Source organism: Manis pentadactyla, chromosome 19 (genome assembly GCF_030020395.1).
Source record: "Manis pentadactyla isolate mManPen7 chromosome 19, mManPen7.hap1, whole genome shotgun sequence".
Taxonomy (NCBI): Eukaryota; Metazoa; Chordata; class Mammalia; order Pholidota; family Manidae; genus Manis; species Manis pentadactyla.
The window spans coordinates 10,031,679-10,046,520 of NC_080037.1; positions in this window are offsets into that span (position 1 = coordinate 10,031,679).

Consider the following 14,842-nt stretch of genomic DNA (forward strand, 5'->3'; position numbering starts at 1 on the left):
CCGCGCGGGGTAGACACTCCCGGGGCGGGCCGGGCCGGTTTCACCGGAGCCAGGCCCGCCCACCGGAGCCAGGCCCCACCTCCCGGGAAGTCCCCGCCCACCTGGGCGGAGCCCCCTGCAGCTCCGGGCCCGAGTCCGGGGAGGTGGGAGGAGGGGCCGAGAGGACTGGGCCAGAGCCTGGGGGGGCACGGACTGGGGGCGCGGGGGCCTCCCAGCTCCTTCTGCCTTGGCCCAGCTGACCTTGGCGCCGTCCGGTGGGGACAGGCGCTTGGAAGCGACTCTGGAAGGGCTCCCTGTGCTCTGCTCCGCTGGGCCACACCTCCGGGACGCAGTGGGGGAGAAAGGAGGGCTCCCGCCCCCTCAAACAGGGTCCCCAGGTGATCTGCGGCCCTTCGAGGCCCTGGCCTGACCCCTCCGGGGTCAATAACGAGAGAGAGCCGAGGGGTTACTCGATCTTTTCCCAACTGAAAAAGCGAGATGGAGAACCGAGATAAAGAGACGGCTCTTGAGGCATTGATGATTAACCCGGCTGGGGACACCTGAGCCTCAGCAGCAGAGCTCCTAACCCCGCTGCAGGCCTCCCCAGCCTCCTAGCCGGCCATCTGTACCCCTCCACAGAACGCAGGCGGGGCGGGCAACGCTGCCATGGCCGGCGTGGCTCCGAGAGCGCCTGGGCCGCCCCAGCAGATGGAAGGAAGCTAGATGCAAGGAGGGTCTTCTTAGTCAAGGGGCGCCTGTTACACCAGCAAGATTTACGTCCACTGAGGGCCTGGTAGACCCAACAGAGAGGAGGTGTTTACTGAGCACTTACTGTGAGCGGACCTGGGAGATGAACCACGTGACTCTTCCCTCCAGGAGCCACTGTCCAGTTGGGAGACACTTAGAGGGAAATTAATTACCACCGGAATAAATGTGTGACCCTGGAAAGTACAGAACCTGTGGGGGACCAGGAGGAGAGGCTGCAGAGCCCCCAGGAGTGGAGTCAGGGAGGGACGGTGATGGAGAATCGCTTCCTGGGAGGTAACGTCTGCAGGCAGTCTAGAAGGACAACCTAGGAATTGGGCAAGTGAAGAATGAAGAGGGGTCGTTTCAAGAAGAGGACCAGCATAAACAGAAGGCTGGCTGTGTGAGTGTCCATTGTGCTCAGGAACTGAGGCTGGGGGTGGAGGTAGTCTAGAGAGGCCTTGAAGGCTGTGCTGAGGCCCATGGCCTCTCCCCAGTGGACCCTGGGCCACCGGAGGCCTCTGAACAGGTGCAGGAACCTCACTATTCATTCTGATGCAGGGGCTTCAAAGAAGAAAAGCTGGAGTCCAGTCTCAGCGGGGCCGGTGGGAGGGGAGGCCCTTTGTCTACACTGCTGCCCAGACTAGTCCCACTTGTCTGAGGAACTGTTGTGTGGGAGGGGATTATGGGCATTTGCAAAGACGTCTGAGACCTCTGCCTGGAGGAAAAGCTGCCACTCCTAGGGTATGTGGCCTAGGCTCACAGGGGCCAGCCACTGCTCAGAGCAGATGCAGGGTGGGCTCCTCCTAGGAACGGGCAAGGGCAGGGGTGGCAGTGGAGTCCCTGACCCTCCTCCTTGCTTCCTTTTCTGCCCTTCCTCCAGTTCACCTCCTCCTCACCTCCCTTCATGGGCTTGGGCCTCCAGCCCAGCAGGGGCTCTGGGACAGTTGGATTCTAGGTATCCAGCCTCCAGACCCAAGTGCCCAGTCAGGCAGGTGCACGAGGGTGGGGGCCAGCCCTGGGTAGCACGGCTTCCAGCGGGCCAGGCAGGCTCTCTGGCCCTCGGTGGCCCCTGGCTCCTGGCCCAGAGGCTGTCTGTCACTACTTGGTCAGCAGGAAGGCTGTTTTCTGGCTTCTTCTGTGGGGGGTTGGCGTGGGGAGGGGAATATGTCTGGTCAGCAGCCTTTGGATAATGATTCTTGGATCAGCAGCATCTGGGGTATCCTCGCAGGTCCAGCCTTCCGCCCCAGAGACACAGCCCTCTTCCTGAGCCCTGTTTGGGAGTGGGGGTTTCTCTGAGTTGTCCAGGAAGGGTCTGGACAGGCCCTCTGAGGGGAAGAACCTTCAAAGGCAGCAAATCAGGGAGAGCAAGGGAGAGTGGCTGGGTCTTCCCAGCATATTCTGGGAGCCCCCTTGCACCTCACCAATTCCAGCCTCCTCCATTTCCGTCTCACCTCTTGTCTCTCGAATTCCTCTGGATCTTGGATTTTCCTCTCCTCTGTTGCTCATTCATTCATTCAACAACTAGTCATTTAGTGCCAGGTTCTGGAGCTATGCCCTGAGGTTCAAGTCAACGTGTGTACCAGGGTTTGGTCAGAGGCCCCCAGCCCTGGCAGGTGTTAAACCTTTGTTTGCTGGATTGTGGAGAGATCTAGAGAGGGCCCTCTGGAAGGGCCAGGACAGCTGGGCCAGCCTCTGGAGAGACCTTGGGGAGCAGCTATTTCTCAACTTGTATGGGAGGATCTTGATATTTTAACAACTAGTGGGTACCAGCTGGTATCACCCCCAGTCCAGCAGAGAGCAAGATGCTGAGAGTCCTCCCCTCCTGAGGGCGGGCTCTCCCGGCAGCTCTCTGCCTATGAGTACTCCCTGGTCCACCACCCATTATGGAGAGGCTCAGTCTATGTTTTCTTCCACCACCAAGTGATATCAGGGCCCTCGGCCCTCCCTCCTGCCTCCTCTGGCCCTGGAACCTCTGATGGAATGGGGGGCTTCATCTCTCACTCCTCCCTGTACCCCAGACTTCCTCTGAAGTGCCCTGACCTTGTCACCAGCTCCTGTCTCGCCTGGCCTGGGTTATGCCTGATCTTTGACCACCCATCTTCAGTTTCCAGCTGTGACCAGCTGGGTGCCTGAAGGGTGGCTGGGGGGAACTGGTGTCTGCTGCCTGCTCTGGCCCAGCCTGGTCAGGCTGTCCATGGGGACCAGGACTCGGGTTACTGAATAACTCGGGGTTGCTCGGAGCTGCCTTCCACTGGGGTCACCTCTTCCCTCCTCCCTGCTCTGTTGATTCAGGAATCCCCAAAGCCACTTGGCCCCTTTAATTCCACAGAGTTATCCCAGTGTTGAGGGGAACACAAAAGAAAAGTAGCAAAGCCCCAGAGTCATTAGGATCCTTCTTTGTTCCTTCGCCACATCTGTGCTGGTGACCTCGGGCAAGTTGCTGAGCCCTCTTTGAGTCTCAGTTTCCTCATCTGTAGGAGTCCCAACCTTCCCTTTGGAATTGTAATGAGGATTCCAAATAACTGATGTAGAGTGCTGAGATCCTTGTATGCATTCAGCCCATGTGGTGATTATATTGTTCTGATTGGCCGATCAGAGAGGACAAATGGGTCAATGACTCCAACACATTAAGGAGCACGTGACGTCTCTGAGGACAGAAACAGATGGAGGAGGCAGACACAGTCTCCATGCATTCTCCTTTCATCAGCTGGAGGGGGTGACAAACAAGGGCCAGGGACCTAGGACAAGCACTTCCGGAAGGGCCACCAGACCAGCAACCCCAGTGACATAACAACTCTTGAATAGAGGGTACTGGGGAAAATACTGAGCCTTCCTTCCTCCAATAAACATATATTGAGCACCTCCTGTGAGTCAGGCACTGTGCTAGGTGCTAAAGATCCAAGGGAACAAGATACAGCCCCTGCCCTGGGTGGGGGACAGTGGAGGGGCTCCATCTGGGGGGATGTAAATGAGTAGGCAGGCGATCATACTGCAGAGAGCCGCAATGCGGACAGGTCCTTTGGGCCCTTACCCAAGGAAGGCTTCCCAGAGGAAGTGATGTTTACGCTGAGATCTGGCCTAATTTCACACCTGGGATGGAGGAAGGGGATTCCTTTTTGTCTTACCACTCTGGTATGAAAATAGAAAAGAGGCTATACTAACTACAGAGCCCATCCATGCCCTGGAGAAATCCCAGACCTCAATTTCTCCTGGAAACCACAGCTGCTGCAGCCCTGTGCAAAATATTGCTGTATTACATACATGGCATGGCAAAACCCAACAATGGCCTTTTCTCTCCAGGGCTTCACCATGTTAGTGTCCACATAAAAGATTGTCAGAATCAGACGACTTTAGTTTGTTGAGCTTTCTGCATCTATGAAATAAAAATGATAGGACATTGAAAAAAAGGGTTGTTAGAAGTCAGTGATCTCAAATCAAAGAAGGCGGCTGTCTGCGGGCCAGGAAGAGAGTCCTCACCAGAACCAGACCATGCTGGTACTTTGATCTCACACTTTCAGCTTCCAGACTTCTCTATTTAGGCTCCCCAGTCTGTGGTGTTTTGTTACAGAAGCCCAAGCTAAGACGGGAGTCAAGGACGGTGCCCACCTGAGCCACTGGTGGAATGGTGATGCCAACCGCCAAGCTGGGGAGCACCGAGAGAGGAGGGGCCCGGGGCTCACCGGAGCTCCACTTCGAGATGCACAGTTTGCAATGTCCAGCAGATGCTCACATAGAGATGTCAGATACGCAGTCGGACACAGGAGCACTGAGTTCAGGAGAGAGATCTGGGCTGGGGACAGAAATGGGGCAGTCGTCAGTGCAGACCTGTCATTTAGTGATGAGACAGAGAGAGGAGAGATAGAGAAGAGGAAAGGGGGCACCCTGACATTGGAGATCAGGAAGAGAGGAGAAGCCTGTGAGACAGCAGGACAGCAGGACAGCAAGACAGCAAGACAGCAGGAGGGGTGGCGCATGGGAAACAAGTATTTCAAGAAGGGGTGACCAGTCCCTTAGAGCATAAGGAGTTGGGACCTGCCCACTGGATTTGACAAGGTGGGGGGTCTGGAGACCCTGACACACGAGGTCAGAGTGGGCTGTTGGTGACCAAAGCCTCAGGCAAGGGGGTTCAGAGAGAATGGGAGGACAGAAGGAGAAACTGAACAAAAGCATGTGAGGCGCCTGCCTCGGGTAACAGTAACAGCGAAATGGGACACTAGATGGAGGCGGGTGGGGGCAAAGGGATTTCGGTCCCTTTTTCATAACAGGAGATGTTTTAGCAACTAGTTCACAGGCTAATACAACTGGTCCTGAAATCCTTCAGAAAAAATTAAACGAAAAACAAAAAGGAATTCAAACAAAAAGGACAGTGCAGTGTATTGGTGGCCGTGTTCTTTGCTGTCACGCACAGAATAGCCCAGAAATTCTTTTGAGCTGGTGAAATGCTAGAATTCTTCAAAACCATTGTTCATGAACCTACATATAGATGAGAGTAATGAAGACTCGTCAGCAGACGTGTTACAGGAAAACATTCTGAGCAGTTTACATATGGCAGCGTGAGCTAAGGGCCTAAAATCTTTAAATCTAGTGGTGAATTTGGGAATAAGGTAGCCGTGGCCTTAATCTCCCACAGCTTCCCCAAACATCCTAAAGGATGCTTACACCGTGTAGGAAGATGTAGGGCAATTGAAAATCCTCAGCAAATAGTCTATTCCTTGAAGCACATGCACAAGCAGCTAAAGAGGAAAGTGACCCCTAAATAGAAAGACATTTTGAGGACCGATGAGCCCCTCTTGGCTCTGGGAGGAGAGAAAGCCTAGGAAGCAGCTGGTTCACCTCTGAGAGAGAAAGGAGGGGCACGGTCCCGGCTGTGCCCGTTCCAGGGGAAAGACTTCCAAAGATGTGGGTGAACCCATTGCCAGGGAGACCCAGGGCCCCGGGGCTGAGGGTCCAGACTGTCCCTATACAAGTGAAGCGGATCGCTGTCCTGGAACACAGGGCACCTGGCCTGCGCTGCCTCCGTGCCCCCGCCCAGGACTTCCCCAAGTTCCCTCCACCCCCCGGATCTTCCTGAAGCCCACTCCTTCTACCCCAACCCAGGCTGAGGCTGCCTTATGGGAGAGTGCACAGAGCATGGTTTGGGAGCTGGACAGATCTGGATTTGAATCCTAGCTCTGCCCCAACACCCTGAATGACCTTGAACTGTTTAATCTCTCTAAACCTCAATTTCTCTACTTGTGAGAAAGGGGATACTGGGTTGACCAGGTAGCTGTGAGTCTAAGATGCCGTGTATGAATTACCTGGCATGGAATAATCAATAAACAGAGCTATTACTACTTTATTATTATTTATTATTGCAATGAACTGTTTATATGTCTTTCTGGGTAGACTGTGAGCCACTCAAGGACAGGGGCCCTGTCTAATTTACCTTCATCTATTGCCTAGCACAATGCCAGATAACAGTAGATGCTCAGTGAATGCCATGGAATGAATGAATGAAGCAGTTTGAAGAATGCAAACCAGGTTTCCTGTCCTTCCATGATCAGCCTGGAACGTCCCTTTGACCTCTCACTCCTCCAGATAATGAGGAGCCCACACAGTCCAGGCACAGGGCAGAGAGCAGGGCCGCCTTCTCCCCCTTCTTCACTGCTCAGACACACACCCCTTCCCACCACTCGCATCTCTAGCTGCCAAGCCTCTTCTGCCCCAAGACCGCAGCAGGTCCGTCTGCCACAGGGAACTGAGAAGAACCTTCCAAACGCAGCCTGTTTCTCCCAGCAGGCTGAGGGATGTGCTTCCCAGACTCAAGTTCGAGCTGTGGCCTGCATGCCCTTTCTCCTAGTAAAACAGGACTCTGCCTTCAAAGCCCTCAGTTTTGAGTCCCTGCCCTTGGGCCCCTTGCTGCTTTCTCCCCAAATCAGAGGGCGATGCCCTCTTGGGATTTATACCTCCGCCCGCTTCTCTGGACTAGAGCACTGAAGGTGCTCTGCTGGGCCTGGCATGGTCCCCACTCCCAATTCCTAAATTAAATACTTACCTGAAAGGGGACAGAACTTGGACTTCACCCAGGTATTGGTCCCCAGCGTTGCTGGGAGTCCTATCCAGATCTCCTCCCCACCCCACCACCTGCCCCTCCCTCCGGGCTTCATTCAGCCGCTGGCTGGCTGGGCCCTCCGGCCCGGAGGCATCAGCCACCTGGTGGCAGACAGAAGTTAGTGCGCTTGTCCCCTCCCTGCCCCAATGCCAACTCCTTCACCTGGGCTTGCGGCGGGAGGGGGCCTGCCCCACATCACCCCCATGGACGACAGAGGGGAAAGGGTGCACCTTGCACCCTTGGGAGGCTGTGCTCCCTGGCTGGCTGTCAGTATGTTCTTCACCTCCATTTCTGCTCAGCCAGATCAAGATGCATACAATATTACAATATTATACTCCCCATTTAATTCATTCAGAAAATATTTATCTCAGTATTTCATTTTATTAGCCATTTAACTATGCAGCAAATATCTATTGAGAGCCACCTACGTGCCAGGCACTATTCTTTATGCATTGGTTATATGGCAATGGAAAAAACTGTTAGGACAGGGTAAAAAACAACCCTGGTTTTTTATTAATGTGAAACATATTAATTTTAAATTCATTCCACTGCGCACTGAGTCCTGCCAAGAGATTTGCAAATGTCAGAAGGTGAAAAAAAAACCCAGCTCCTGTGTTCTGGGAGGGGGAAGATGGGCTGGGGACAGAGTGGCTCGGGGATGATGCCCCCTGGGGTGTGCCCAGGGAACCCCCCAGGCTTCTGAGTCTCTCCTTCCAAAGTCCATTTTTCCAAGCTCTGGACACAGGCAAAGCTCCAGATTTTATTAAAAGTGCCACATTGCAGATGGGCAATAAAATAAACACAGGGAGAGGTTCAGATGTAGACCACAGGAGGGTGTCAAGAGGACTGGAACTGCTTTATCTGGAGAATGGAGGTCTTAGATGGGGGGGTTGGGGCACAACTGGAATCTGTCTCACCATGGAATTGGCTTAGTGTGGGCTTGGAGAAAGCTGTGGGAGGCAGACCCGGGGTTAGGTACAAGAACAGCCTTCTAGCACCTAGACCTGCTGTCCTGGGAGGGGACTGGCCTTCCCTGAGGCTGGGCTAGAGGCCGGGTGACTCCTGCAGGAGGAGCACGGACCCAGAGGGGTAGGGGGCTAAGGCACACTCACCAGAACCATGATGGCAGTGTTGAGAAGGTTCAGCAGATGATTCTGACAGAGCCCACATGGCATCACCCACTCCACCAAATGAATTGTGCTGGCCTGGCCGGGACTCTAGATCGGTGTCCTCAACCCTGACTGTCCATTGGAACCACCTGGGTTGGGCAAAGAACTTTGCAAAAATACCAGTGCTTGACCCCATCCCCAGAGATTTTGATTTACTGGGTTTAGGTGGAGCCCCAGCACCATTTTTTGTTTTTTTTTTAAGCTTCTCAGACAACTTCAATGGTAGCCAGAGCTGAAGATGAGCGATCTAGACCAACAACATCAGCTCCCCTACCTGGGAGCTTGTTAGAAGAGTTCTCAGGCGCTGCCCAGACCTGCTGAATCAGAGACTCTGGGAGTGTGGCCCAGCGGTCTGCACTGTAACAAGCCTTCTGGAAGATTCTGATGCACGCCAATATTTGAGGAACGTTAGTTAAGGGCTTCTCTTGCTCTAAGAGAATCAGAACCTCAGGGAAACAAAGGGCCATAATCATGACCCTCTTTACCAGGATCTGTGTTTATGGCTTACCCTGCATAGACGACAAGCCAGTCAAACCTCAGATCACAGAATGACTTCACTCCGTTACAGTGCTCACCTCATGAATGACCCAAACCAAAGACTTCCCATCTTCAGACTTTTTCAGCAAGTGTTCAGTTGGGCAGGAAACAGTGGTTCCTGAATCTGGCGAATCGGTCACCTGCCGGTCTCGGGAAATCTACCACCTGGGTGTTTGGGGCCCTACTGTCTGCTTTATGAGGTCGCACCGGTGGGACCTTGCTATCCCCTTTTGTTTGCGTCCCACCACCAGGAGTTGGGCTTCAGTGCACAGAGGGAGGAACCTGCCCTAGGCTAGAGTTGGCCTGGTTCTGCCAGGGAAGACAGCAGTGGCAACGCGGGCTTGAGCAGAAGGCACCAGGCCCTGGGCTACTGTTTCATTCAGTGTTTCATTCAAAAAGCCATAATGGGATGGGAAAACCAAACCCATCTATCAGCGAAAGTCCAAAGGAGAAGGCTTATTTGGTGTTGGCAGTGGGGGGGGAGGTTAGTTTGGAACCTAGCCCTGCTGGAGGCTCTGGCTGAGGTGAGAAGGCTGTAGGGACCCCAAGGTTTCCATCCGCTGAGCCCCACCGCACCACTGCGGTGTAGCAGAGGAGGGGCCCAGGCTCCTCTCAGACATTTTTCTCCAGGCCTTTTTCTCAGCCTCAGAGCAGTTAGAGAGGCTTGGAGAGGAAGGGATGGCAAAATCTAAAACCTCTAAGATCCACATTCAGGTAAGAAGGAAGAACAGTAATTGATGAAATCTCAGCCCAGGTACACTGACCATCTTCCTCTTCCACACCCCTCTTTGCCATTCCCTCCGAGAGGTGTTCTGGCCTTATGTTATGCTACGAGGGTGTCCCAAAGGCATTGGAGCATGTTGTACCAGGCACCTAATCTGTAAATCCTCTGTGCTGTGCCTCTTGCACCTGCTAGTGCTATTCGCCCTAAAGGACAACAGTGAAGGGAAATCCTCCTGGGGGCAGAGCCTTGAGCATCACACCCAGTTGCTCCCTTTGCGTGGCAGACGTGGCCCGAGGGAGGAATCTGCACGGAGTTCAGACAGGAGTGGCATAGGGCTTGGCTGGCTGGCCAGGGGCCTGGAAGAAGAAAGATTGGAAAACCAGACAAAGAAGTTATGGGAAAGAAATTAATGGTGGAAATGTTGAGAAAATAATTACCTTTTTTCTTCAGTGATCAAATTATATCCCTAACAGTGAAGGGAAGGTGAACTGGCTCTTTTATTCTTGAACATGCTTTTGTTGGGCACTTTCCAATGAAAGCTGGGAGAGGAGGGTCTGCGAGGGCTCTTTCTCCGCGGAACTCAGCATCGCGGTGCCCAGAGCTCAGTCCATTCTCCTCCATCGCCTCATTCCCTAGGGGAGCTCCAGCTTTGTGGCTTTCAGTGTCATCAATATACTCGTGTCTACCAAATTTTTATCTCCTCCCCAGAGCTCCCCACTGAATTCAGGCCATGTTATCTAACTGCCTGATGGTCATTTCCACTTAAATGTCTACCAGGCGTCACAAACCTAACACAGTCATGCCCTAGCAGCTGTGTACCTCCCACCGTGACTCCTCCCCCCAGCTTCCCCATCTCCTAAATGAAAACTCTATCATTCCAGGTGTTCAGGTCAAAAATCTAGAGTCACTCTTGACTTCTCTTTCTCTCACACATCATATCCATCCATCACCAAATCCTGAGCACTCTACCTTCAAAATATATTCAGACTTCAAACATTTCTCACTACCTCCATGGCTACCCCCTGGTCCAAGCCACCACCACCTCTTGCCTAGATTATTAAAAGAGCCTCCTCCTCTGCCTTCCTTGGCCTCTGTGCAACCTATTCTCAACATAGCATTTAGAATCATCCTGCCCAAAAGTATTCCTGATCACATCACTCTTCCGCACAACCCTTCAATGCTCCAATGGTTTCCCATTTCAAAGCCTGAGTCTTTAAAATATCCCGCACTGCTCTGCACCTCTGGGATCCTCACCGCCCCTGATCTCATCTCCTTCCACTCATCCTGGCAGTCAGACCATTGCAACTATCTTGACCCCTTTGTTCTTCCAGAACTCCAGGCACCCCCCCCACCCAATAGACTTTGCACTTTCTGTTCCCTTGGCCTAAAATGTTCTACTCCCACATGGCTCATGCCCTTTCTACCTTCAGGTCTGTATTCAAATGCTACCTGGTCAGTAAGGATTCCCCTGCCTGCCTTAGTCTTTCCCGTCCTCCAACTAGACTACACCAACGGTTTTCATACTTTTTGGTCTCAGGACCCCTTTACACTCTTAAAACTTCAGCTTTTGCTTGTGTGGGTTATATTTCCCCATATTTACCCTATTAGAAATTAGAACATTTAAAAAGATTAACATATTCACTTAAAACAATAGCAATCCATGACATGTTAATATTTTTTAATAAAAAATAACTGTATTATCCCAAACAAAATTAGAGCATTATTTTATATTTGCACAGATCTTGTTTACATCTGGTTTAACAGAAAATACCTGGATCCTCATACCTGCATCTGATCCAGTTAGTTGTGATACTGCATTCCATGAAGCCTCTGGAAAAATCCATCGTATGCTCATGAGAGAATGACAGTGAAGGCAAATTATGTCTTAGTATTATTAGGAAAATTGTTCTTTCCTCATGGATCCCTTAAAAGGGTTTTAGGGACCTTCAGGAGTCTCTGGCCCCATTTTAAGACTATGCTATTTTTCTTAAATGGTTCTTAATGCCATCCGACATGCTGTTTTTATATAGTCAGTCTTCTGCACCAAAATGAAAACTCCACAGGCAGAGATTCTGTCTGTTTTGTTCCTTGTTTTATCCCCAGTTCCAAGATTAGTGCCTGGCACATGAGAGGTGCCCAGTAAATGAGTGACAGAAGAAAAAAGAGCAACAAACATTCTCATTTTAAGGATTATCTCATCATAGAGAACCCGGTGTTGCTGTAAAACATCTCATTTCCAAAATAAACGTTCCATTACTGCATTGACCCCTAGTCACAAGCACCCCTACCTACAAATCAAGGATGCTTCTTGTGGCATTTTTCTATAATAGTGAAAAACTGGAGACAATATAAATGTCCAGTAATAGGGAACTACTTAGATTCTGTGATGTTCTGCAATGAAATACTATAAAGCAGTTTAAGAAGACTGTGGTAATCTGTATATGCAGATTTGTAATGATCACCAGGCTACATTAAGTGGAAAATGGCAAAGTGCAGAATAATGTGGATGGTATACCAGCTGTAGCAGGTAGAATAATGGTTTCCCAAAGATGTCAACGTCCTACCCCCAGAACTTGGCAATGTGTTCAATTACATGGCAAAGGGGAAGTCAGGTTGCAGATGGAATTGAGGCAGCTAATCAGTTGACCTTTAAAAAGGGAGCTGATGCTGGATTATCTGGGTGGGCCCGATGCAGTCATAGGGGTCCTTTAAAGTGCAGGAGGGAAGCAGAAGAGGAGGATCGGAGGGGGAGATGCACACCGAGACAACACTGCTGGCTTTGAAGACGGAGGAAAGGGTTCTCTTAGAAGGTGGAAAATGGAAGAGACAGGTTCTTTCCTAGGCCCTCCCGAAAGGAAACACAGGCCTGCTAAAGTCTTGATTTTAGCCCAGAGAGACCTGTATCAAGACTTCTGACCTACAGAACTACAAGATAATACAGTAACTTTGTGTTGTCTTAAGCCACTAAGTTTGTGGCAATTTGTTATGACAGCAATAGGAATGAATACACCACCACTGTGTAAATTTGGAAAAATGAATATAAATACATATACTCAAATCTGTATGCTGGTATAAATATACTGCTTTCTAGAATATCAGGAAATGGTCAACAGTGGTTTTCTGTGGGGAGAGGGCCTAGGGTTTTGGCAGAGACTTTTATTCTTCTGTTATTTTATACTTTCTGCATTGCTTTAAAGTTTTTTATATGTGATTTAAAAAAAAACTTTTTAATATGGAAACACCCTATACAAAAATAGAGAGACTAATGAATCAGATATGCCTATTACCCTGATAAGACAATTAACCATCCGCGACCAATTCTATTTCATCCATACACCAACCCAGTCCTGTCCACCCAGGTTATTTTGAGGCAAACCTTAGACATCATTCGTTCATATTTCTGTGTGTACCTCTAAGCAAAATGGCTCTTATTTTCAACATTTTATTATGAAAATTTTCAAACATATGTAACAGTTGAAAGAATTTTTTCCAGACATCAGATTACTAATATCCCACAGATATTGGGACCTCTATCTTTCTACCTAAATTCTACAATAACATTTATTCTATTTGTCACACAGCTATCCATCTTTTGATCAATCCATTAACTCATCTCTTACTTTTTTGGCGCATTTCACAGTGAGCTGTAGACATCATCTCTAACTGGTTTGTAAGGCTATCACTAACAAGAGTTCAATATTTGTTTACAGTTACTTTTTAAGGTGAAATTTAAATCCCATAAAATGCATAACTCTTCAGTGTACCGCTTGATGAGTTTTGACAAATGCATATACCTGTGTAACCCAAACTCCTATATTGAAATATAGAACCATCAACCAGAAAGTTCCCTCTGCCCCTTCCCAGTCAATCCTCATCCCCACTCCACCCCCAAGGGCAACTATTATTTTTAGAGATTTTCCCACCATATATTAATATTATATGTGCTACAGCTTCAAAAAAAACAGAATGGTACAATGTGTGTTCTTTCTATAAGACTTTTTTCCCTCAGCATATTTTTGAGATTCTTTCATGTTGTTCCTACATATTGGGGATTTGTTCCTTTTGGGTGCTAAGTAATTGTTTATTGCATGAATATAATAGTTTACCCTGACCTTTTTATCATTAGGAAATGTCCTTCTTTATCTGTGGCAGTATGATTTATTTTAAAGTCAGATTCTACCTGATATTAATATAGCCACTCCAGCTTTCCTCTGCTTACTGTTAGCAAAGTGCATCTTTCTCATCCACTTCTTTTCACCAAATTGTGTTTTCATAATTTAAGTGTGCCTTATTCAGATTGACTCCTAAGTTCTTTTGACACAATCCTAGCAGACTTTGACAGCTTCCTACCTGATGGGATGAGATGTTCTAGGCCAATCTTACATTTATCCTACCTACGATCTGGAAACAGGTAATTCTTCAAGGATCCCTGCTTCCTTTTATTGAAAAAATGACACTTAAGAGACTCTGGGTGCTGGGGATATTCATTGCTACTGAGTTGATCACTGTTCTGAGGCCTTTTCAGTGAGCATGCCTTTCTGTGAAAGGTGTTAAGGTCAGTGCTTAGATTCACTTTTTTTGCATGTGTATATCCAGTTGTTTCAATGCTATTTGCTGAAAAACTATCCTTTCTCCATTGTGGTGCCTTTACTTTTTGGTCAAAGATCAGTTGACTGTATTTATGGGGGTCTGTTTCTGGGTTCCTTATTTCTGTCTCACTAATCTGTTTGTTCTTTCACTGGCACCACAATGCCTTGATTAGTGTAGCTTGATGGACACTGAGGTTGTTTCCATATCTCGGCTATTGTGAATAATGCTGCAATAAACATGGGCATGCATATATTTCTTTGAAATACTGTTTTCATTATCTTTGGGGATATACTCAGTAGAGAAATTATTGAATTACATGGCACATCTATTTTTAATTTTATGGGCAATTTCCATATTGTTTTCTATTGTGTTTGGACCACTTCACATTCCCACCAACAGAGTATAAGGGTTCCCTTTTCACTACATCCCCACCAGCACCTGTGGTCTCATCTTCTTGATGACAGCCATTCTAATGGGAAGGATGACTTTTACATCTTACATGTGCATGGAGAGATTACTGGGTCAGAGAAGAGGAGATCCCCTTCACATTTTATTCAGAACTTGCATTTCAATGAGAATGATGGGATGATGAAACTGTAACACACTTCTAGACAAAACTTACCCTCCCCCTTGCATCCAAGCACAGTTAGATCCAAACTTTCCCACAGATATTGGGACCTCTATCTTTCTAAAATTATCTTAACTACCTCCTCTTTCTGCAAGGATAGTAGCTTCATCAGGATTTTTTTCCTGAATGCCAAACCTCAATTCCTCAAGTCTCCCATCAGTCTTATTCTCGCACTGTCCTCTTTAATCCTACAGAATAAAGAAGTCTCTCTGAAAAACCCTTCAAAGAGTTGAAGCCAATGTGAAGTCCTCTTGTCAGTCACTGCTTTCTCACTTCCTCCTCATCTCTGCATTCAAGCCTAACTCTCCTTGTATCTTCTCCACCTTCTTCAGGAAAATAAGGCCTCTGTAGAAAGAGGACCCAGTCTCGGGTCAATT